The sequence below is a fragment of the Ictidomys tridecemlineatus genome, chromosome 1 (genome assembly GCF_052094955.1).
Source record: "Ictidomys tridecemlineatus isolate mIctTri1 chromosome 1, mIctTri1.hap1, whole genome shotgun sequence".
NCBI classification, from domain to species: domain Eukaryota; kingdom Metazoa; phylum Chordata; class Mammalia; order Rodentia; family Sciuridae; genus Ictidomys; species Ictidomys tridecemlineatus.
Window position 1 is genome coordinate 176,777,931 of NC_135477.1, and position 26,438 is coordinate 176,804,368.

The 26,438-nt window shown below is 36.1% G+C and overlaps 1 protein-coding gene across 1 annotated transcript in view; it reads left to right on the forward strand.

Annotated features, from left to right (window-relative positions):
* Tenm2 (teneurin transmembrane protein 2) overlaps positions 1–26,438 on the forward strand; it is a 2,558,256-nt gene that overhangs the window by 1,077,590 nt on the left and 1,454,228 nt on the right. The gene's annotated exons all lie outside the window — the stretch shown is intronic.

Consider the following 26,438-nt stretch of genomic DNA (forward strand, 5'->3'; position numbering starts at 1 on the left):
AAAGAATGTATTCATCCAAAAACAAACAGCAACTCCTTCCTTCTTCTGGTTTAGGTTAGTTACTTGGATCTGTTAGTGCACTGTCATTTTAAAACTAATCATGACTTTCCTTAGTCTCCAATTTCATGTCTAAGCCAGGAGCCGCTTGCTGATAAAGCTGGTATCTCATTCTCATATTCATTTTATAACCCCCCACCCTATGCCTGACATGGACTTGCTTGAGGAAAGTTGTTTGATTGAATGAATCGTAGCAGAAAAACAAAGAAAATTTATATTGCTATTCATAAATAGACCTGGTGTAAAATCTACCACCTATGACTCCATCAAGTTTCTCATTTACATGTTCACATTTGCTACCAGGGTAGTCTTTTTCTTTGAATTTCACTGTAAGCAATCATCCTGGCTTGGGCATTGGATTAATTGAGCACAAGGTGATATCTATCCCCTTTCCCTTTTTGTATACATTGTATACATTTTTGCACATTGTAATGGAAGAAAGGCCAATTTGAAGGGAAACCCTCTGTGTTCTAATGAGGTTGATTGTCTCAGAGCTGGTGGCTTTCACCCTGAGAGTTCTTCCTGGCACCCAGCATGTTTTAGCCTAAGTGTTAGCCAGTTGGTGAATGAGATTTTGGAGTAGTTCCAAGCCATAGTTAATTATGTGCTTCTTCAGAATTCAACTGTCTCTGCCATCATCACAGAGGCCTTTTCCTTGTTTAGTAAATTGTTTCTTTTTTTTTCTTTTAATTTCTTTTTTTTTGCATATATCTAACCTTATTTACAGTTTTCCCTCCATAAAAGGAAACATGACACAGTACCAAGGCAAATTGCACACTGCATCAGTTTGTTCAGAATGCAATGAAATAACACATTACAACACTTAGAAAACTGTAAAGAATCCTACACTAAAAGGAATTCATCAATTTTTACTATCATTCCATTTCCTTTCTAGCAAACACTTGGAAATGTCTAATCTTTCAACCTGTGACATAAAATGTTTCTGTGTTTTTGTGGTGTCTTGATGGCCTTTTATCATTATTCTTTTCCATTTAACACAAAATAGATTGCTGTGTGGATGTGTGTTTTCTACAGATTTACAGTCTTAATGTGTGTGGGTTTTCTTTCTTTTTTTTTTTTTAATTGTTTTGTTTTAGTTTTCTTTGGTTTTCCAGTTCTACCTTTTCATTTTGCCTTTGTGCATTGGTGCCTACAGAGAATAAACTTTATGATAATTCTGATACTTCAACTTTAAAAATGACAAGTCTGTGGGATTTGCTGGGCAGCAGCGGATGGACAGGAAAAAAGAACAAGCTGAAGAAAAATTAAATAATTCCCAAGGAGCGTTTTACGTACTGAAATATAATCCCAAAGAAATCACTCTTGTGTAAAAGATTTGCAGTAACTTATGGTGTTAGATGCATATGAGCTATGGTTTGAGAACGTGAGAAATAGAAGGGTTGCAGGTATCGGCTGCTGTGTTTGAAGACAGTTCATGAGTGAGTTCAGAAATGGAGCCCTCTGTTGAATAGATACTTCGGCTGCCTCAGGATTATTGATCTAATGGAGACAAAGAGGAAAGCACTCTGATGGGTATGCTAAGCAGCACTCCCTTCCTGGAGAAGGGAGGCTCATGCTTCCTGAGTTTTCACTGCAATCTTGAAGCCCACCTAGGAAGACAGAAGTTTTGAATTATTAAAGGAACCAGGTTTTCTAGCCTTGAAGCAGAATTTTCAATATTCTGCAAATTTTACAACAACTTATTTAGAAATACATGTTTTTTTTTCCCTCCTGTTTTGAAACAGAATGAAAGATGATTCATTCAGGAGTGAATAAAAGTTAGCCGGGACCCTAGTTCCATGGACTGTGCTAAGGTGTGGCATGAGTTTGAGACAAGTCTTAAGAGTGGCTGTCAGCATTGAAACGGCTGGTGGTGTTTGATATTTTGTCAATAACAAAGGAATCTGTGGAGAAAATTAATTTTGTTGTTAATATTTTAAAGCTTTTAGTCAAGATAGGCTGCTACAATGGTATTTAAGTTTTTGATCCATACCTGAAGCCTTTTAACTTAAAGCATCCTATTTTCTTTTTGTGACACACATTGAGTCTCTTTTAGGTGTAAGAATAAAGCATAGGCTATAGCAATGAGGAAGATGTGTCACACTTTTGTAATAGATACTCTAGCTAGTAGCTGAAAGTATGGGTTTTAGAACTATACAGGCCTGAGATGAATCCTGACTTTACTATTTTTCTCCTTGTACAAACTTGGCAAGCTGTACAACATCTTCAAATTATAGTCTCTCAACCTGTAAAATGGGAATAAAAATAGAACCCATATGGTGACTTTGCTATAAAGATTAAATCAGAAAATGTGGAAAACACATTGCAGTGTCTGAAATACAATATATACTCCAAATATGTCACATATGTATGTGGTTCTAGTACTCTATGGAGGAGCAGTAACAAAGTTGGAATCGAATATTGTGCAGCCTTACCTAGTTAGTAAGAGGTATCCTAAGTAGAATCTTTTATTTCTTTGCTTTCAGGGTCTGCAAATATATTTTGATCCCACTTTTCTTTGGGTTGGAAGTCAGGCAGGCCTGGCTGCAAATAAATTTCAAGAAATATAGAGGTGGAAAGATCTTCTTTCTATGTTATCTGAAGCCCTCATTAGTGCCCGCTGATGAGAAATCTTACATCAGAAGACAAAGATAGTGCCAGCTCAGAAGAGAAATAGGATAGGTCAAAAGGCCAAGGTTAAAACCCAGGGATCCAGGTCAAATCATAACCATGAATAATCCAATGATGAGCATCAAGGAGAAGGCACTCCTTCATGGAGAAGAGAAATGAGTACAAAATGTCACACCTGGAATAAATTAGAGCCGTGGTCTCCTTGACATCAGTCCGAATATCATTAGAAGGGCTTCCTTTGGCACTTAAGAAGAAATTATTCGGAGGCAGAAAGATTTTTGATGACAATAATAGAAAAACCCCAAACAGTATGATCACATAATGTTAAAATAGTTGTCTGAACCTGGGTGCAGTATCTCAGGCTCTGTAATTCTAGTGACTCAGGAGGGGGGGCAGGAGGATCACAAGTTCAAAGCCAGCCTTAGCAAATGAGCTAAGCTCTGAGAATCTCAGCAAGACCCTGTCTCAAAATAATAATAATAATAATAATAATAATAATAATAATAATAATAATTTTAAAAAAGTAAAAAGTGTTGGGGGTACGGCTCAGTGACTCAGTGCTCCTGCTTCAATCTCTAGTACCAAAAAAAAAAAAATGTTGTCAGAAAGTAGAAGTAGAATCAAAAGATCCTGTTTGAATGTGGGTATTCTTTGGTCTTCTGGTGAATGCTTATAGATCTTATACAAACTGAAGTTTTAGTTCATATTTGGGGATTGATTTATTCACTGATTCATTATTATTTTTTGTTTCTATTAGATAGTATCATTCCATTTTCTGTCAACCATTTCATCTTCACCTTTGTGGGCTAACATATTTGTGCTACTTTTCATGCTATCTGTGGTAGTCAAGACAGAGAGATGCTTTGTTGACTTATAATCCATATGGTCTTCGGCACTAAGTGTATCTTCCTGTTGCCATTCTGGCCCTCAGAAATCCAGTTCTGCACTAAACCTTCAGCAAAGTTTTTGTAATACATTTAACCAGTAGTACCTTTTACTCACCAGCTTAACCCCAATCCGTCACTCTCTATTGATCTGGAACTCTTCCCCTTGGGGTGGCCAGCCCTGCGTGACCTTCAGCTCAGGGGCACATTCTTTCTTGCTTGCTCACTACTCTCAAGCCAGTCTGAGCACTAAGGTCCTTTCCCTTCCTATAATAGTCCAGCCCTTCCTTAATCTGTGATTTGCCTCTGGCTCTCCTTCACCTGTTTCCCAATGTGGACTTTTCTCCTCTATCAGTTACATCTCAGCCCAGATACCACCTAATTAATGATGACTTTCTTGACTACCATGCTCTTCTGTCATTGCTCCACTTATGGCCTTTATAATAGCATTTATCGTAACATTTTATTTTCATTTATTAACATAATAACTTCATCATGTCCTCTTTGGATCCTGCTACTGTGTAAACGTAATGAAAGGAAGGATTTCTTCTGTTTTGATCATGACTATTTCTAGAAATCAGAAGAAGATTTAGCTATTGGAAGGTGCTCAATAATCTCTCTTTAAGTAAATGAGTGAATTATATCTTTGCTATGGCTGTGATCTTCTTTTATGCTCTGAGTTGCTCTGTATTAATTGAAGACCTATCACGTGAAGGAATGTAGACCCCCGGGGAAGTCCAGATGAAGAGACACTTGGTCCCTTCCCCCTTGGCAGGTTTAACAGATCTGTGGCTGCTCTGCTGGGAGAGTTCCATTGGTGCTATGGATAGGAGGATTCTGGGGCTGTCTCTACTCATAAAAGGAGGCCCACAGCCTGGAAGAGGGAAGACGAAGTTTTCATGTCATAGGCATGTCATTCCTGTCTACTGACCTAACAAAACAGACGTATGTTTAGAATGCCTTTCTGGGAGATTTTTTTAAGCCTCTTGTATGTCATGCCACTTTAGCCATAGAAGTTTTTTTTTTTTTTTTTTTTTTTACAGAGACAAAAATCACTTTGCTTCCTCTCACTCTCACACACCATTTCCCCTTCCACCTCCTCCACATGGCTCTATTGGCTTGGCACCATCCTTCATCTTTCAGCTAATGGTCTTTGCTTGAAGTCTTTCTCCATGGCTCTCTACCACTTTCTGGACTTCCCCTTCCAAGCAATTTCACATTATTGCCACTGTACAGGTACTACGTTGTTACTTGATTGGCATCTGTCTCTCCAGCTGGACTGGAAACTCCCTGAAGATGAATCTGTCTTTGTTTTGCTCCCTAGTCCCAGCCCCAACTATCTGAGATCATGCTGTGCTTCCCTGGGAGATTCCCTGTCCATGTCATGTTATCTCACCCTGAAACACCAGATGTAATACCAGATATAATTTTTAAACATTGCTATAATGATTTTGACAGTCTGATTTTTTAGATTTGTTTTTAGCTAGAGATGATGATTTTATTAAGTAAACAATTTTTAATCTAAAATGATAAATGAATATGAAATAGGGAGAAAAATATTATGATGTATAGATATTTGTACCACATACCAACAGTTGAAATTTGGTAAAGCCTGGAAAGTTTCTATTTGTTGCTAGAAACTGTTGGAAGTATCATCTAAATACTTGGGTTTCATTATTCACTACAAAGTTACTTTGCATGTTGTATCATGGAAATTTGCAATTAATACTTTCCCTATTCTGTTAGAAAGTACATTAAAAATAGCTGTTGTTTTTTTTTTCTTATGGTGACTTATGTCTTCCTCCTCTCAGATATTTTAGGCACAAAAATACTTTCATATAGATCGAGTGATTTATTTCACTTAGCTAATTTTTCTCAGATAATATATTTTTAATTTTAAGTGGACTCCAAAAGCCTCTTCACACTTTTTAATAAGTGAATATGTAGATATGAGAAAGCTACTTGTACTTTCAGAGCCAGCTACTTATATTTATAACCTTGAGGTTGCCTTTGATCCTAAATCAGCTTTTAATTACCATTGTAGTTACATTGGGTGAAAAAATTGATTCTATTATTTCCAGAACACAGCAAGGATATGACCAATACTATCTCCTGAGTACAGTTATTTTAAGGCTTTTATTACTAATTATAGTTGGTTTATTATAATTCATTGTTCACTGGCCTTCTGGGCTATTTACTTAAGGTTCTATTCAGCATTACAGCTGCTTTTGCAGCTGCTGTTCCTCTGAGATTCTATGACTGCACAAGAGTAGCAGGGGTCCTATTTGGAAGAGAGTGTAATTGGGCTCAAGACAGACACTTGACTTGGTGTCCCCTGGAATGAGCTAAAAGAAGGTGCATTATTCCCAACTCTTAAGAAGTGGATAAGAATGTAAAGAGAATGGTAGGTGAGCCTTTTAACCATTATGAACAGACATAAAACCAATGAAACCATTTGCTTATCTACCTACTTATCCATTTAGCTAGCTCTCCATTTCCAGTTTTTCTTTTATATTAAACCTCAACTTTATAAATAAATTTTCCCAATTGCTCAGTTCCAAGTTAGGCTTCACTTCTTGTTCTGCCAGTGAGAAGTAGTCAGTGGTTAAGGTTTCTGTTCAGTTTGTTTATTTCACAAGCATTACTGAGCACCTAGTATGTGTCTGGAACAAAATTTTCAACTCAAGCAAACATTTATTATCAAGGAGACCCCACAAAATTATTCAACCCCTCTCTGAAGGCTCCGGGAATTCTCACTGTCTAGCTGCAAGGTGGTTTGACAAGTGGGGGCAAGAAAATTTGCAGCCGCATTCTGATGGCAGAAGTAAGTGTTTTTCTGATTGAATCAGGAAGCAGAATCCTGCATTAACTTTGTGACATGGGGCTGGAAAGGTGGACAGCAGTGATTGCAGCATGCGATGAACCAAAGTTATTTCTCCGAGTGCTGTAGGATGTGAGGGAGGTCAGATTTGCTGTTTTACCCTGTTTGCTCAAGGACTGACCATTTAGCCCCCGCTTAAATTCTAAACTTCACTCTTTCCACAAATTAAAAAAAAACATTATTTCACATGCATTATCCTAGTTAATAACCCCTGCAGGGAAGACTTAGGCATATTTAAAATCTTTAATTTAAACATCCGTCCATCTTTTACTGAAACCTTCAGAATGCAGTTGGACTGTTCATTTATGATTAGACTGGATAAAGTGCAAAGCAACTTTTTGAGTACACAGACCTTCATGTCCTAGCATTTATACTGAAGTACTTTAAGGTATATCACAGGCACCATTCAATGGGAGCTGCTTCTCACTTCCTGGATACTTGCTGAGTTAAGGAATCGCTCATCTTGCCACAGGGCTACAGAGAGCAAAGACAAGTTAGTGATGGAGATCAGGGGAAAGCATGCCATGCATGGAAACCACTTATCAGCAGAGGCCACCAGCAGCAGTCAGGCCAGACCTAGCCAGAGGAGACAGGAAATAGAATAAACTTAACAGAATAAACTGAATCATTCCATTAAATGAGCCTTGATATTGTCCTCACCCTTTTTTGTAGACTTAAACCCTTAGAAACCTAGAATTAGATAGTACAGGAGACACAGGATAAAAGTAATTGAGCACAACAACAAACACCCTGCTTTCTTCATCTCTCCGGTCCCCTATTTAGGATGCAAGTTTTGAGGTTTGCTTAATGGCAGAGAGAAGTGTAGTAAGTAAAATATGTTCTTACAGCTTAGATATGGAATGTTTCCCAAAAGCTCCTGTGTTGACTGTTTGGTCTCCAGTATAGCAACGTTACAGAGGTGGAGCTTTGGGAAGTGATTACATCACAAGATCTCTGACCTAATCAGTGGATTCATCCAGTGAAAGTTGAATGTACTCCTGAAAGGAAGTGGAAATTGTAGGTAGATGATTCATGGTTGGAGGAAGTCGGTCAATGGGACATACCCTGTGGAGGTGGGAGTGGGGGGGCTCTATCTTACCCCAAGCCCCTTTCTCTCTCTCCCTCTCTCTGTTTTCTGGGCTGAGCAACTTTCCTTTGCCACACCTTTTAGCCATACTGTTTGTTCTGTCTCACTTCAAGCCCAGAAAAATGGTTCCAGCCAACCATGAACTGAACCTCCCCAAATAAACCTTTTCTTATATTTATTATTTTCTCAGGCGTTTGTTAACAGTGATAAAAAACCGAGTAACATATGTATGTAACATACATATGCTACATGACATTTACTGTGTTTAAGCATGCGGCTAGTTCAGTAGCAGAAAGTACACTCATGTCATTATCCAACCATTGCCACCTATATCTTCAGAAGTTTTTCATCTACACAAACTAACATTTCATATCCATTAAATCTCAAGTTCCATTACCCCAGTCCTTAACAACCACCATCTACTTTCTCTTTAGGATTCTGAAGACTCTGATTGCTTCATGTATGTAGAATTATACTGTATTTGACCCTTTGTGGCTGATTAATTTCACTTAGCAAATTGTCCTTAAAGTTGTTTCCTGCCACAGCATGTGTCAGAATTTCCTTCCTTGTAAGGGATGAGTCGTATTTCCTGGTGTGTCTGTGTCATGTTTTGTTCAACTGCTCCTCTGTTAATGGATACTTGGATCATTTCTGTTTGGGATATTGAATAATGAATGGTACTGTAAGCACTATTATGTGTTGATTTCCTACTTTCGAATTTTCAAATACCCAAAAGTGGAATTACTGGATTATGTAATAATTTCTTATGTTCAATCTTTAAAGAATCATCATAGCATTTTACATTGCCACTAGCAAAGCACAAGGGTTTCAGTTTCTCCATATCCTCCTCAACATGATATGCCTGCTTGCCTCCATCCCTATCTTTCTTCCACCTTCCTTTGTCTCTACCTGCCTGTCTGCCACTCTCACGTATTTAATGTGGTATCTCATTGTGGTTTGGATTTGTACTTTCCAAATGCTTAGTGATGTTGAACATATTTTCTTGTTTTCTTTTGGTCATTCCTAAATCTTCTTTTGAGAAATATCTATTCAAACATTTTCAGTATTTTTTAAAAAATGTTGTTACTGTTGAGTTTTAAGGATCCTTTATATAATCTGAATATTAGTCCTTTATATATGCCTTGTCAATGTTTTCTCCCATTCTGTGGGTTGCTTTATTCCTCTCTTGACAGTATCCTTTGATGGGCAAAATAATTTAATTTGATGCAGTCCAATTTATCCATTTTTTTCTTTCATTACCTATTCTTTTATTGTCATATACAAAAAATTATTGCCAAATCCAATGTCATGAGTCTTTCCCTTTATATTTTCTTCTAAAAATTCTACAGTTTTTAGCTCTTATATTAAGGTTTTTCACCTATTTCAAGTTAATTTTTATATGTGGTATAAATGGAGAGTTCAACTCTATTCTTTGTAGGTGGCTTTCCAGTTTTCCCACAACATTTATTGAAAAGACTGTCCTTTTCCTATCCAGCAGTCTTGGCATACTTGTTGAAAATCATTTGAAAATATATGTGAGTTTATTTCTAATATCCCTATTCTGTTCCATTGATCCATGAGCCAGCACCAAACTGTTCTGGGGTTGGTCTATTTTTAAAATATGACTAAAGAGAATAATTGCAGAGTTTGTCCATGATGTCTGTTATATAATGGAATAATGGAAAGAAGATCTTAAGAAGTATTGTTACAGTCAGTGATTTGATGAAATCAAGTTTCTTCTTAAATAAAAAAGTTAATTTTAATACGGCAATAAGTTAGGACCACTTGTGTAGTCGCATCTTGTACACCGAAACTGAAAGTCAGTCACACATCTTAGTGGCAGTGGTGTTAAGCATTTAATTGGCACAGAACGCTGCTGGCTGATGCAACATTGGCTATTCTGTGCTAACATGGGCTGTTTTAGCTACTGTGACTGCTACATGTGTCACTCACTCTTCTCCCAAGACCAGAAGCTAAGCAAGATCTTCTCAAGAGATAGCAGAACCTGAAGAGATCAGAAGAAACAAAGGGGTTTTTTTTAGGGTTTGGGCTTAGAATTATCATGCTGCCATTTGTGCCTCAGTCTCTTGACCAGAGAAAATCTCACAGTGGTACCATTGTTACTAGTGAAAAAAAAAATATTGTCTTCTGTCTCTGTAATAAAGAATGGGAAGTCACATGACAAAGGGAGTGAATGTAAGTCACCTAGACAAAGGTCTTTGGTAGTCTCAAAGTCAAAATTAACTTCTCTTGTTACTCTTCTCTACTTCCCATGTGACTTTCCTTTGTGAGAGAGTAGAGACTGGAATCTAATTTAAGGTGGAAGAGAAAGTGGTGGAACATCTTTAAAGATGTGATGCGTCTTTCCTTTTGGTACATGTTTGGATTCATTTTAATTAAAAGTATAAATGGTGCTACTTCACTGTGTACATGCCAGATTCTCTTAGAAACTATTAATTACTACAGAAAATATACCATGCTTTATATAAAAAAAAACTACCACTAATAATGAATGTTGATAAACCATGGTATATTTTCTGTAATTAAAACTACCACTAATAATGAATGATATATATACATAGTACTTACCATGTGCCAGATCCTTTGTGGTACAAATGTTACTTCCTTTTAATTCTCCAAACAACAACTTGAAATAGGTTAAAAAAAATCTTCATTTCTCATTCTTAGTTGAGAAGCAAAGAAGTTTAATCACTGCACAAAGACACATAGTGTCTCTTCCTGGAAGCTCTAAGTAGCAAATGCCTAGTGTAGAGTTGATCTATAAGTGTGTAGTAACTATGATGCTTCAGGAGCATGGGATACTATTTATGCCAACTGTCCCCAAATAAATATTCTAAAGAGGAAAAAGATTACATTTTTCAGAAATACTGTAGAGCAAAAGAGTACATCAAAGCAATCAGAAAGTGAAATAAGTAATCAGTTCTCTTTGATCCTCAACATTGTAAGAAATCCACAAAGTCCCCTTTGGTATAAACATAAAATAAAGATAGATTATATACTTACTTTTGGAAAAAGACCTACCCTTATCATGGATTCCAGTAAACTCCTTACTTATCAGAATTTGTTTAATTACATTTTCTTGTTATTTTTTTTAACCAAAGCTTTGAGTGCTTAGTAAATTTTCAGTGAATGAATAAATGTAATATGTAATTTAGATGATTGAATATAAAACATCTATGATGAGTTAAATTCCTCACATTTTTTCTTTCTTTGAAACAAATATACAATAGGTTTACAATGAGTTAAAATTGAACCTTTGGATACAGCTGTATTGTGTTTTGCCTTGGTCTATAACCTTATGTTAAAGACTTCATTTGAAAAGATGGTCCTCTGACCATTTTTATATAGTCTACATTTATTTGGATTCTGAATAAAATATGAGAGTTTTAACATTTATTATGAAAATAATAAGAAATAGAGAGAGATGATCTGAATGATTAATTTCATATGACCAGAACACTGTGCAAATTTAAATGATATTAATGCTTTCATTTTTTCATAGTCAATATTTGCATTTCTTAATAGTGAAAATCTGCCAAAAAAAATCAAATGAATCATGATCCTGAGGCCATGAGTAACTGAAGATTTATTATAAAAGACAATTTCAGGCTTAGCTACACATCTCTTGGTATAGGTCAAAATTCTGCACATTGGGATGTGAGAGGTCTAATTCAGCTGTCCAGGCTTTCTAACATGTTTGGATGTTAGCAATCATCATACTCAGAACCAATAAGTATCTAGAGCTCTTCTTTATTTAGAATCACCTTTGGTCTGCTCAGGAGAAACAGCAGCCTCTGTTAAGCTTTTAACAGTATTTTCTTTAAGATGTGAATTATTTACATAGTGATATTTTCTGAATTGATATTCTACCTACTCCAAAAAAGTGTCTTTTTTCCAGAAATGAACTAATCACCTAGAAATACAAAATTTTCAAAACACTATTAAATCTTATAGAAAAGCCATTTAGACACTGAATACTATGGTTTTGGTATATGGCTAATGATTATAAAATTCTATAAAGGATCCTGTTTTTTCTGTTGTGAAAGAGCACAGGACCACCAGCATATTGGTACCCTGAGTATAGATTTTAATGCAAAGCAACTGGTAATGTTTTCCAATATACTGAAAATAAATCACTAAATTCATGCCAAAAGAGACATTGATTTTTTTAAGAACTTTTTTTTTTTCCTGGACCACAGATAAAGCAAATTCCTTTTCCTCCATCAGATCCTTTATTTTTTTCTTAGAGAAGAAGTGCAAAGCCTTTGCACTGACAAATGACAGCAGGCACTGCTTCACAGGCACAATGTGGTGCTTCTAACCTTCCATAGGTTAGAAAAGCAATCAAAAAACTTTATTAAAACAAGGAGGGACCCAAGAAACAGGCTCTTCTAAGTCAATTGCATAAACTGTGTGATATTTATTTCTGTCTTTTTTTCTGGAGTTACTATTTCTTTACCACCATTTGCTATGTCAAAAGAGCAGAGCCCAGGGGGAAGAGTTTTGTTGTTTTAACAGTAACGGAACCATACAAACTAGGCTCTGGAGCAGCGTGTGTTGTAAAGTTGATTTTTAAGGGCTGATTCATGGCAATGTTTTTGAAAAATGTAGAAAGCTTAGTTCAAACTCCTTCTAACCAGGTATTTACTGTCATTTCCTTCCATTTGGCAAACTAAAGTTTCCCACTTTAGTCCTAACTTAGAAAAATAACCAAAAAAACCTCAGGACTAATGCTCAGTTTCTTCCTACCTCTACCCATGCAGAACTTAACTGTCTCGTAAATAACCTACAGAATATTCTGTCAGTGCTTGTAGGGCCAGTTTCACATAATTGAATTTATATACCAAGGCTATTATTTTAATCACACTCCCTCTTTAAAAACAAATGTTTATGGTAATCATCATATCCCCTGAGACCATGTTCCTTACTAAAATCTTCTAGAAAAAAGTCACAAATCTCCTGGAAAGTTTTGTTTCATCCCCGAAATAGTTTGCTGATCCCTTGCACCCACAGGTTCCACATAAAAATGTCAACTCTTCTCATAAATCCTCCCTGGATTCAGTAGGTAGGTTCAATCACTGTTGATCCTTGGATGTTAAATGTTCTTCCCAAGCTCATGTGTTGAAGGTTTCTTCCTTAGCTAACGGTGCTATTGGGAGGTGGTGGAAATTCTGAGAGGTGGGGTCTATTTAGAGGAAGTAGATCATTGGGGGCCATCCCTTGAAGGGTATATGAGGACCTCAACCACTTCCTCCCTCTCTACCATCTTTGTTTCCCTGTGGCCATGAGGTGAGCAACTTTGCTTTAGCTCATGCTCCCTGCCATTCTGCCTAGCATAGACCTAAAGCTATAGGAGAAAGTAACCATAAACTAGAGCCTCTGAAACTGGAAGCCGAAGTAAATATTTCCTTTTTTTCAAAAGTGGATTATCTCAGATATTTTATCACAGCAGTGGAAATCTGGCTAACACAACCACTCTCCACTATCTTTTGCTGTCGTATCACTGAGTACATACTTACAATAGAATACTCATTTATTTTTCAAATTGTATTTTGCCAATAAAATATGGGCTACATAATATTCATATTTATTTCTATGATGATTAACCAATAAAATTTTTAAAATGTCCAATAATTGAAATAGTTTTTAGTAATTATTTATTGAATTATCATCATTAGATTTACTTCTTTTTCCCCTTTGTCTTTCTCAAACCCTCACACTGAAGTTCTAAGGGAAGGGAATCCATATATATTTTGCTCATTGATGCTATCCATGTCTAGTACAATGCCTAGTAGTAGATAGCTGTTTTGTAAGGAATCTTTAGAAAATGAATAAACAAATTGATAACAGATTATATGAATGGATGATAATGGCTTCTAACCTTTAAGAGAGTTTCGGAACATAAATTACTTCAACTCAGGAGAATGAAATTCTGTCAATAAATATTTTGGCAACTTTGAAAAGATGACTTAAAGATATAACTGTGATTTCTGAAATGTCAGTTGTTTGATATACTGTCAATATTGTTGACTGTGACCAGCAATTTAAAAACAGAAAAATAACAGTTGATTGTACTATTTTTCTACTGCTGTGTAACAAATAATCATAAATTTAGCAGTTTTAGCATAATTTAATATCTCACAACTTTTGTGGGTCATGTCTTGAGACACAGGTTAGCTGGGTCCTCTGCTCAGGATCTGATAGTGATGCAATTAAGATGTTGACTTGGGCTGGGTTTTACCTCTTATCCTAGTCTTGGAGTCTTCCTCCAAGCTCATGTGGTTGGGGTTAAATTTATTTCCTTGTAGAACTGGAGATATCCACTTTCTTCAAAGCTGACAGGAGTCTGCTACTTCTTCCTGTCTTTTCTTTCTAGACCTACTTTTGATTAACTGAAGTTCAAGTGGTTAGGGTCTAGGGACATTGATCCCATTTGAAGAATTACTTCTCATTTCCACATAATATAAACTAATCCAGGATATGACTATATCATTTCCACAGTTGTTGTGCCAGAGATTGCATGGGCATGACTCAATGGGAGGCATTTCAGCAATTTGTCATAAGGGTTAGTACTGTTCATGAGCCTTTTGTTGGAATAACATGTATCTGTAAGTGTTCAGGCCATGCATTTATATATGAATGTCTATATGTAAGGAGTGAATCACAAGGCAAAATATCTTTTCAATTATTATTAATATTTTAAAAACATTTGAAAATCACTGGGCTCACTCAAAATAAACTTACAGTGCTTCTCATGTTCTTAGTAAGAATTAAGGAAATGTCTGCTGCAACTTAAGACAATGCTCAACAGCTTTATAAATTAATTTTCCAATATCCATTATTACTTAAGGAATTTTTACATTCATTCCTTCAGTTAATGATTACTGAGCCTGTGTGCAAGGCTTTGCATTCAACAGCAAAGATAATTTCCTTCTTCAAGTTATCAGTAATTATGGAAGTTACTATATGTACCTTAAATAAATGGCCAGTAGAATACCAGCTAGAAAACAGAGAGGAAAAAAAAACAGGTAAGTTTGAAGAGAAAACAAATTAAGTGTTCTTTATTTGTTGAGGTTTTATTATTCATACGCATTACTGTTACCTGATAAAGGACCACATGTTCTTCCAGTTTTCCAAAATGTTCATGAGATTTTTGTTGGAATAACATGTATCTGTAAGTGTTCAAAAATAATAGAAGAATTAAGACAAGTAATTAAAAAGGAAAGATTAAAGAAGAATGTATAAGGAAGCCAGAATTTACAAGGAAGCTAGAATATGCTTCTTATACACTTTGAAGAAATAAATTCACTCTTTCCAGCAACAAAAAGAGAAAAAGCACATTTCAAATATGTCTTTCATTTTGTATAGTTTTGTTACTTACCTCAAGTCACTTCAAGTCTCAGAGATGGGGGCAATGACCCACTCAAGTTATTATCAATAAGGCCTAAGAGTCATTGCATTTTCCGAGCTGGCAATTGGTTTGAAACAAGCTGTGAAAAAACCCTAAATCAAGCACAAATCCGGCTCTCATCTGTCACTGCCACCAAGCAGAAGCCAGTGGCCATGAGGAGATCATACACATTATACTTTGATTGTTATTTGTACATGCAGATTGCTCAAAAATGAATGTCAGTTTCCTTAAACCAAAGCATATTTTTATCAGCAAATTTTATTGTGATACATGATTCATTCTTAATGAGCTAGAATTCCATTGCACTTCAAAGTTTAGGTAAAAATTTTAATGCATTTGATTTCTTCCCCTAATGTGCTCAGTGTCATCTTTGGAAAAATTCTGCTCCGTCTTTGACATTGAGGCATTGTGTGCAGATAAACATTTTTTTCTTCTTTCCTTGAGACTTTCTCCAAATGAGCTCAGATTCAAGGTTAATTAACACTCAAGAGTAATTTTGTGCACAGTTAGGTGAGGATATGGTCAGCTTAATATTTGTGAACCAATTGTCAGGACTGACCATCCTCAATTATCACAAAGTACAATTTATTTCATTATTGCTTTAAAATTTCTATCAGAGTCTTTGTCTTCCATGATACAGTGATATTTCTCCCATCACATCAATAGTATTTTTTAAGGATCTCAAAGAACATAATAAATCTGTCTTCATTTTTATTTTATTAATATCGTGGGTTATGGATTTATGGATTCAGAATTTGGATTCACGAAAGGTTTGCTCCCATTGAGACAGAAAGCCCATGAGATTAATTAAATCCCCCATCTTCACTCTTTCTTCATATTCCACCTCTATTAGGGAAAACAAGCACAGAATGCAAAACAAAAGAATGAATTACAGTTCTTACTAATTGATTGTTTTTCAGCAATCATATGCAGCATATAATTATCCAAAATTAGGTTAAAATCCATAATTTTACATGAAATGAAAAAGAATGTAGAAATTCCATCTCAAAGGCAATCTAAATATGATAAACTCTATTAACTGTAGCAGAATTTCTAGGTTGACAACCTTGAAAAACTTGAGTCAAACCCTTTATCTCCTGCCCCTGAGTTCTGTAAAGATAGCTAAAAATAAATTGTTTACTCATTTTCCTGTAATAGAGATTTCAGTTCCCTATTTGTACAGCTTTTCTTACAGACATTGCGGCTCTTCCACTTCTCTGTGTATTAATGCAGGAAGAGTTCAAGGGTAGACGTCCTTCAGATAATTCAAAATACATGTTAGAGTTGCAAAAGTTCAGTTTCAAATGAATAACCTGCTCTTAGTACACAGTGACATTTAATTTAGATGTTCAGTAGTATAGATTATTGGTTCTGGGGGTTATACCTTGGCCAATAATGAGTGCAAAAGTGACATATGACTGATGTTATTGTTTGCAAATTATTATACTGCCAGTGAAGGTAACTATTAAAGACAATCAAATATAGCCTAGCTGTATAGTGAAATCATTACTTTCTGCAAATATCTTGTGATTTATTCAAAAGCTTTTGCATTATAGGGGGCCAAAGAATTTGAGAGATTACCCACTATAATCCAAGGGGTTGTGACCTCGTAGATTAAATGGAATGTTGAGTTTCTGTTGTCACAATGACACTGCCTTGAAGACACAGACTTGGCAGTCCAAGGTCAGCTTGATAGGGTTGAAGCAGTGACTACATTTACATAACGCTTGAAACACTGGCATATGATCTTCTTGGTCAAATAGAATATTGACTTATTGCAGATTGATTTGCTGTTGAAAATATTCGCTTCTAATGTAAGATCAAAATCTGAAAAACATTTGTCTTATTAATGCCTCTTATTCTCCAAATATTCTTTTAGGGCAGACTTTGTTAGGTCTCTATTTCCATCTATATTTAGGTTTGTAGTGTATTCAGATCCTTACCATGATGATATCTCTTTCCACTTCCCTCTTTTCTTCCCCTGACCCACTGTGTTCCAAAGAACAAGGGAACAAGGAGGGTGATGGGCAACATTTAAAGTGATGTTAGGTTTCCAGACATCCTTGATGGTATAATTGAGCTCTTATCCAAGGCTCATCAAGGCTGAGTAGCTTGACTCATCAAGAGAGTAAATAAATAAATAAATACCTGCAATTCCCCAGCCCACCTTTTCACCAGAAGGATTAATGGCATATTTAAATTTTGTTTTCCAGCCGTGCTCTTTCATTGTTCCCCATCCTACCACAGTGCTGAGTTTGTATTTAAATGTTTCATTTTGTGCATTTCAAACTGTCAGGCTGAAGAAATACCAATAAGTGTGTTAGGTTTAGATAATCGAAAATTCCCTTTACTCAGCTTCTCCGTCTATATTTATCTGTCTGGCTGTGAAATCTATTCCAAGAGTATTCATCTACCACCCAAATCTATTCACCAAGCATCAAGACTCATCAGTGAGATGGAATAATGCCATTTAATTAGTCTTTGATATACAGCTTAATTAGGTCTTAATAAGGGGTAGTGCATCCTAAAATCAATTATCTTGCTCTTTTTAATAAGAGCAACTAATTAGTAGGAAAATCACCACAGTTCTCTTTTTATCCTGAAGCTCTCCATGGTGCTAGGAAGAAGGTTATGAAGAAGAAAAAAACATCCTCCAAAATATTTGGAAGAAATGTCAAATTGAACCTAAAAGCATATATTCAAAATAATTGTAATAGGTTAGAAATATTTTACAGAAAATGCAATGTTACCAATGCAGCATCCTCGAATATCTTGCATTTTTTTTTTTTTTTAGTTCAGGACATAGAGAAATCTCAGGAGCTATTCTTTCTCTGTATAGCTCTTCCCTATGCACTTCTGATAAGTAATTTAGGTAAAGGTCTACTGTGTCTATGTGTACAGTGGCCAGGGGCCACGTTTATGAGTTCTCTTTGCTTACAGGTACATCTTTGCTCTTGCCTAATAAGTGCCCCCATGAGCTGCTGAAGAGTCATCACCTGATGGACTAGTGTTCTAGATCTTGGGAGGTTGCTGTTTTGATTTTGTTTCCTCTAAAACAATAGATTTTACTTGGCTGTAGAGTCATAGTATTTGTAAACTCATTTAACATGTAATATTTCTACTACTACTACAAACTAGGCTTAGCTTACTTTACTGTGATTTAGATACCTTTAAAACAGGCAAGGTCCAGTTCTTCCAGAGCTTGTATTTCAGTGAAAGAAATATAAAAACAATCAACCCAAAAACATAAAAGGCAGTTTCAGAGAGCGGTATGTTTTCTAAGTGCAGTCAAGTATGGTATTATGTTGAGAGTGATTGAGGGCCGAAGATATATTTCTGATGGGAAGGTCAGGTAAAGGGTCTCTGAGGACACAGGTCATGGGAAGGTCTCAGAAAAGCCAAACTAAAGGCCGTGGGTCAGGGCAGACTTTGTGTATTTGAAGAATCTGAGAATGGAAATGTGGCTGGATACCAGTAAGAAAAAGTTAGAAATGAAGTTGTATTGTAGCTAGAAACTAAATCAAGTGAGCATGATAGATTACAGGAATTTGGGTGTTATTCATAATGCAATAAGAATGTTTTCACTGGGAGAATGGTGCAATTGATCTAATTGGCAAATTTTAAAAATCAGTATCAATATTAAGATCCCTGTGTTGGTATACAGTATTTATACACGAATGTTTAAGTTGTTCTCTATGTAATTTTCAAAATGATGAGTGGAAATCAATATCTGTGAAGTGGCAGCAGTAGGGATTGGTCACAGCATAGATGATGGTAGTTTTAAGTTAGGATTTTAGTGGGAGAAAAGAGAGAGGCTCCCTTTTCCCAAATTAAAAGGTTATATTAAAAATGGAAGTCATATGTTTCTCTTTTGGAAAATTCTCTATGGACTGGCTTAAGCAGAGAGTCAAAGTTCTTTCTGTGGTCTGGGGTCACCAAGTGAAAGATAAACACATTCACGGTAAAAGACAGCTGTTTCATGAAGTTTGTCAAGAGTTGGATGTGTACTTTGTGGGAGTAAGACTGCATCTGTAGAGTATATTATATGAAATGAAGCAGCAATGTACCATCTTTCCAGCTGTATGTGGCCCATTTTAATTCAGGCATGCTTAAGAAAACAGTGAAGAGTGGGGAATTAGTTAAGAAATAGACTTAGTTAAGATTCTACTGGGAAAGTTCCTCATCTCAGTTGGTGACCAGTTTCTAGGAAAATGCTTCAAAGGGTGAATTATTAACAGCTGCTTGATTCTTACTACTTCCTGGAAGCACACATTTCATAGACGAGATAATAAATCAGGAACTTTTTTGAAGAGCTTAATAGTCATGCTTAAGAAGGTAGAGGTCATGTATTGTGTGCTTAGCCACAGACACAGCCATGTATAATTGGTACTTAGTAAAATCAACTCTGTGTTGAGAAGGGCATCTCTTCCAGGTAGAGCAAAAACATTAAAATGTTCTTTGAGACTAAAAGCTATAAGCTCCATCTCTCTAACTTGCCTTCAATATGCCATCAAAAGAGACACTAATACAGACACAACATGGGCAGTGCCACATTTGAGGAGTCCTTAACCAGTTAAACCTTTTAATGAATTTCACCTATGTTGCTACTGTGAACTATTTAGGAAAACACAGTGAGTTCCCTTATGGACTCACTAGATCTTGCCTGGAGAACTAAGAAAGGAAAAAGCCAAAATGTCACCTGTGAAACTATAAAGGAAATCACTGTGGTATTAGTTTTGTTCTCAGAGTTTGAGAGACTATATGATAAAAATGAAGTGTTTTCCTACTTTAGCCTCCAACTCTTGGTACTATGTCTTTTGGTCATGCCTTCCCATAGTGACTACAGATGGTAACATCAGTAGAACATCACTGCTGGTTAACATCTCACTGCCATCAACAATCTAAGGTGTTCTGTGTCTCCTTGTCACATCTCGTGAATGTTTTAGTCATGCTTCTTCAAGGGAAGAATTATACTGAAAGCCATTCTTTCTTCTGAGCCCTAGTAAATGGTTGCCTTCCTTTGATAGCTAATGCTGTTTCAGCTGTTGATCCTGGTGGTTCAAGTCATAGCTTCACACTCTGTGACTAGTAGCTGTTGAGTGGGAAAAGCAATAGAACTACGGTGAAGCAATCTACTTTGGAGGTGTCACTGAAGAGAAGGTCCGATGTTCTGGCCTCCTTTAAGCCAAACAGTGAATTTGGGGGAGGGGCAGAAAAGGAGGCTTAGGAGGGAGGAGAGGATAATCTATTAGCAAAAGAAATGGATAAACAACTCCTGGTCTTTCTAAGTTAAATGATTGGATTGACATGGAGTTTACACTTTAAGAAGGAGCTAGACATTAAACCTAAACAAAAGGATTTAGGGTAGAAGCTGTTTAAATATTAGAAAACTGTCAGAATGAGGCTTACAACCAGCAAGCCTAGGTTTATTAATATCCTATCAAGGAATATACACAAATCATGCTGAAGTTTAGGGTCTGAATACAGAGCTCAGGTCCAGGTAGGACTAGCAAATTGGATGGATGGATGCATGGAAGAATGAATAGATGAATTGATAACTACACAAGTAAAGAGGAACTTTTGGAATAGAGTAAGTGAATACAGTTTTGAACCCTAAAATAACACTGCTGGTACATTTCTGAGAAGAAAGTCAGAATTTGACTTCATTTTTGTGGCCATATGTAGGAAACAAAAGATTTGTGCCCAAAGTCTCCAACTTCATCTCTTTACAGGCGACTTGGTGAAATGTCACATTTGCTTTCTTCAGAATAATCCAAGAACTACTAATACTGGAAACGGGATAATCAACACTTATCAGCTGCCTAGAGGTCTGGGCTCCACTGGAAAGCAGGCAAAGACCTTCAGTTGACTCAGGCCTTAACTGTTGGAACTGTTCCCTGTGTTTCCAGTCTAACCACACTCACCCTCCGAAAGGCCTCAGTAATTGCCTGTTACTTAGCCATTATGACTTTATTCTAAGCTTTCATACTCTCTGGGTATTTTTATATCTCTGTGTCTTATCTTTGATAACAGGCAGATAGAGACTGCAGTTCACCACAAAGAATCTCCTGCAAGGTTTTCTCTTCTATCATTCTCATTTTCCTTTCTTTATGACCTTGACTGAAGAAGTTGAGTTCTCCAGCCTCAGTTTCCTCATGGATTGTGCTGAAGAACAAAACAATGTCGATAAAACTCTTAGAGTAAAGCTTGGTGATAGCCAGCCTTCAAATGGGTGTTATTGTCCTTATTTTTAAGATGTTAAAGAATAGTCTCCCTTTCTTTTTGTACTACTATATTCTATAACTGATCATAGTGTTAAGGATTTAGATACTACAGCCCTTTTTGTATTTCTTGTAAAAAGCACTTCTTCTTCTTCTTCTTCCTATTATCTTCCTTTATAAATTGGATTCTTTTGATATAATTTTTTCAATGCCCACATATAAACCTTGAAAGTTAATACATAGCAGTACTTTCACTGTAACCTTCCCTTCCCACCCCCATACCCTGTTGTTACAACTGAATGATTTGGTATTGTGTTTCCCTACAATTCCATAAGTTAACATACCTCAATAGTATTCAGGTTTAAGGAACTTTGCTGTTACGACCAATAACTAAAGAGCTGTAGGTATCTGTGTTGGCCTCTGTGGATTCACAAATAACATTATTTGATGCAAGAGTAAAATAGGTATTGATTACAATGATGATGGAAAGCTCAACATCGTCTCTGCTGTGGGTTTATTTCCTTCTTAGTAGAGATCCATGAGGATGGGAAGCAAAGGGACACCGTTTCCTAATATGACTCTATTCTATGTAGCCGATGTAGCTGTTCGTGCCTTCTTTCACTATTCTCTTTAATTGATTCCTATTCAGCAAGTAGAACCAAGATACAATTAACCTTGTGAATAGTTCTTCAGGGGGGACATATTTAGATTTGATTGGGTCTCAATTGGGTCACTCTCATTGACCTGCAGTTCAAAAACAGAGCCTGCTAGCTGCTTTGGGGTAAGTAATATTGAATTAAATCTCTTCAGAGACTAGTTTAAAGCCTGGAAATTCTTCTGGCTTAAACGGTAAAAGATAATTGGAGTGTCTTGTGGTATCAAGTGCTTGAGTGCAAATTAATATTTTGGTGTGATTGCTCACTGTATGTTTTTAAAGGATTCCCATTGAAAGTCTGTTTGGTTTGCACACAAGGCCCCCCAGTTATCTATTGAGAAGAGCTGCAAGTAGCATTTCAGCAATAAGTATCAGATGACTATTCTTTCAAAATGCAGAAGTCAGGTTATGTTTTTGTAATGCTTTAAACAAGTATCCCATGTAGCAGTTTGTTCTGAATATTAAGTGCCTTTTGAAGACATATATTTGATTGAGATTCCAGGGTGCAATATTTTCACTTTTCTCTTAATATGAGATAAAGATTTCTTCTTCTGTCCCTGAACAATGAGTCACGAAACTTGGAGATTAAAGATCAGAAAAGTGAAGAACAGGAGGGACCCTTGTATTAACTGAGCGAGAAGTTGTCTGAAACCATCCCAGATTGGAATGCCCTGTTTTGAAGCTTTTAGCCACAATGTTTCCCACTTTTTCTTTTCTGTGCTCTGGGTCCTAATTTGAAACTTTTTAAAAATTGAGAAAGTTTTCTTGGCCTCCAACATATTATTTTATCTTTAAACTATTTCTGGTCAAGGTAATACTCAGGGCACAAGAAGAACCCTCTATAAGCCCATCTATTTCCTTCATCCTATAATAAAATGTGGAGACTCATTTTACATAGATTTAAAGGATCTTCAGTTATGTCTTGTCCATAAAGTACTATAGGCTGGTGCTTTGGGCCAATGACCTTATTATCAACTGACTCAAAATCGCCTGAGACAAGAAAAGAAAAAGTACTGTCTCAAAAACATAAAAAAACAAATAAACGTGACATCAATGTATGGATAATGTGTATACATAGCATATCAATTCTATAAATTCTGTATAGTTTATCAAAATTTCATCATATGAAAACAACTTGCAGTTAAGTAGCCTTCATTTATAGAATATCTGAAAATGTGCAATGAGTTTTGAAAAATCTCAGCCTGTCTTCTTCTTTTTTTTTTTTTTTTTTTTTAAACCGGGGATTGAACTCAGGAGCACTCTACCACTGAGATACTTCCCCAGCCCTGTTTTGTATTTTATTTAGAGACAAGCTCTCACTGAGCTGATAAGAACCTTACTGTTGCAGAGGCTGGCTTTGAACTCCTGATCCTCCTGCCTCAGCGTCCCAAGCTACTAGGATTACAGGTGTGTGCCACTGTGCCCAGCTCAGCCTGTCTTAATATATCGATATGTTAAAAAAAAAAAGTTCAAAGGCAAAATTACACACCAGAATTCTTCCTCTGTTAATAATCACTTAAATGGGAAACATGAATGCATGTAAATATTCTTAAGGAGGGGTCAGATACTGCCTCTAAAAGCAGGAGCACAAGAATCAGTAAGGAAGATTGAATGTGGCTTTCTTGATCCCCAGCATGGGGATATGATTTCTACTTACCACTTAATATAAAATGTTTCTGTTAAGAATTGGAAGCAGGATCTTGAAAAGATATTTGCACAGTAATTTTATGGTAGCATTATACACTAGAGCCCCAAAGTGGAAGCAATCTAAGTATCTATTGGTAGGTTGGTTGATAAACAAAGGGACCAATGTCACATGTGCAAGATGGATGAGTCTTGAGGACATTAAGCCAAGTGAAACAAGCCAGTCACACAAGTACAAATATTGCGCTATTTCACTCATTGGAGCAGTCTAAAATAGTGGGATTCACAGAAACAAAGTGGAGTGATGGTAGCTAGGGCTTGGGTTCAGAGGAAATAGAAAGTTATTATAAATGATTACACAGTTTCGGTTTTATAAAATGTTATGGAGATATGTTTGACAACAATGCAAACAAACTTGATATTCCTAGCTATATACTTAAAAATGGTTAAGGGATAGAAAATTAAAAACCATTACTGCAATTTGAAAACAAATATCTGTATTATAATTAGTTATTGAGTCCTTATTTTATTTCCAGGATTATGTTATATATAAGAATATTTTAATGAACAGACCAGGTTCTCATTTGTATCACTTTTCCCAATCCAGCAGAAAAGAAAATCACAAAAAAAAAAAATTTGTGTTGTTTGTCAAACTTGAATGTTTTAAACCCATTTTAAATTAAAAAAATCATTTAAAAATATAACACCAATTTGTCTTGTTATGTGGTTATGCAAATATATTCATCAAATAGCAAATAGTGTTTAACTTTAGGACAATTATGAACAAACAAAAACTTACACATAACCATTCTCCCACAATTTTTTGTTTCCTTGAAGTGCATGAAGTTTTCTTTGTGTGGCGTTGTGGTATGTGTTAGGTCTATGCTTGGAAGAAACGTGTCCATGTTATTTTCTCATTAACACACAGCAGGGAAGAGTATGACTCATCTCCAACATTATTAAAAATGTAAAGCACGGCAGCATTTAACTAGTGCCATAGTACTTATAAATGCTCCACCAGATGATCCACAACGTGCTTAAACTTATTGTTTTAGATTATTATTGAAATAAAAACACAAACTATTTTTGAAAAAAATTCTGAGACACACTCTGAGAATACAAACTTGGGAAAACCTAAGTGTTAACACACTGGGAGAAGAATTATAATAGTGATATATACATACATTCCAATATAAGATGACAGAGATGCCACAGTGTTGCTGGGATATAAGGTGATTTGTGCTGATAAAGGGGATAAAGAAAGACTTCAGAGCTAAATGCAACTTAGGCAGGAGGATCTTGAGTTCAAAGCCAGCCTCAGCAACAGTAAGGCACTAAGCAACTCATTGAGACACTGTCTCTAAATAAAATACAAAATAGAGCTGAGGATGTGGCTCAGTGGTCGATGCTCCTGAGTTCAATCCTTGGTATCCCCTCTCCCCTCCCCCAAAAAAGAAAGACTTCAGAGAGAAATGCCAATTAACATTTAAATTGGAGGGGCTGGGGTTGTAGTTCAGCAGTAGAGTGCTCCCCTAGCACATGCAAGGCCCTGGATTTGATCTTCAACACACCAAAATTACACACCAGATAAAGAAAAATAAAATAAAGATATTGTGTCCGTCTACAACTAAAAAATAAATATTTAAAAAACATTAAATTGGGCTTTGTTAGCTATGTACACAATTCCCATGGGATAAATATTTGTGTACTATCTGCATGGGAAATTCCAACAGAGGGAGCAACTTAGCAAACTCCAAGACAGGAGAAAGTGGGGGGCACATCTGGCACATCTTCTCTTCAGTAGAAAATTTGGAGAAGTAACTAGAAAGGTACAAAGTGCCAATGTATGAAGCATCTTGTCACTATACCTAAGAATTTCAAGCTGTATTTTATAGCATTGTGGCGCCATGCAATATCATTAAATCACAGAGAAAAGCTTGACCATATTTGAGTTTTAGAGGTGTACTGAAAATGAACTACAGAAGGACAAACACTGTAGCAAAGAAAACAACTGTCATCAGTGGTTACAAATAAACCTCAAGGCTTTGTCAGAACTGAAGATAAATAAACTTGAAGGCAGTTACTTTGCTTAAGGTAGAGGAAGTGGGAAAAGTCTTGTAAAAAAAAATGTGAATTGTTACATTTTTGAAATAGAGTAAGTGCCCCATAAGAACTTCTTTAAATCAATAATCTGGGGTTTCAAATTAAGGCTCAGAGGAAGTCTTCTTATATCTGTAAATCCATGTCAGGGGAAGTGGGTTACTGGAGCGCAGACTCAGGGAGATGAGGAACCCCACATTTGAAGATGACATGTGCTGCAATTGTCCCACTGAGTATGACTCATCTCCAACATTATTAAAAATGTAAAGCACGGCAGCATTTAACTAGTGCAATAGTACTTGTAAATGCTCCACCAGATGATCCACAACGTGCTTAAACTTATTGTTTTAGATTATTATTGAAATAAAAACACAAACTATTTTTGAAAAAAATTCTGAGAACATGCTCCAAGGAGAGAGGTGAGAATATCTTTCTGTGATAAAGCCAGTTGGAAGAAATTTAGGTGTGGGAATTTAGGTGGGGTTTTAATGGACTTTGGTTACACCTTGAATTGGAAGAAGATAGATGAAAGGAAAATTCTCACTCATTCTTCACTGTGATAAGCTTTCACTTAAGAGAAGCAGAAGCAGTCATTAAAAATATGTAGCGAATCTCATCTCCAGGATATTCACAGTTTCAAGAACTGAACTCATAAAAGTCACCTCTCAGACATTGTTTCTCCTTGTACATTTTCTGAATTGTAAAAGGAAATCCTGTTTCCCATCAGCACTTCCTTCCATTTCCTCAAGCTATAAACTTGGGATTCATCCTGAAATCTTTTATCTCCCAAATTGTTTTTGTTGCATATTTATAGAATTCATCCTTTCTGGGCCATATACATTGCAA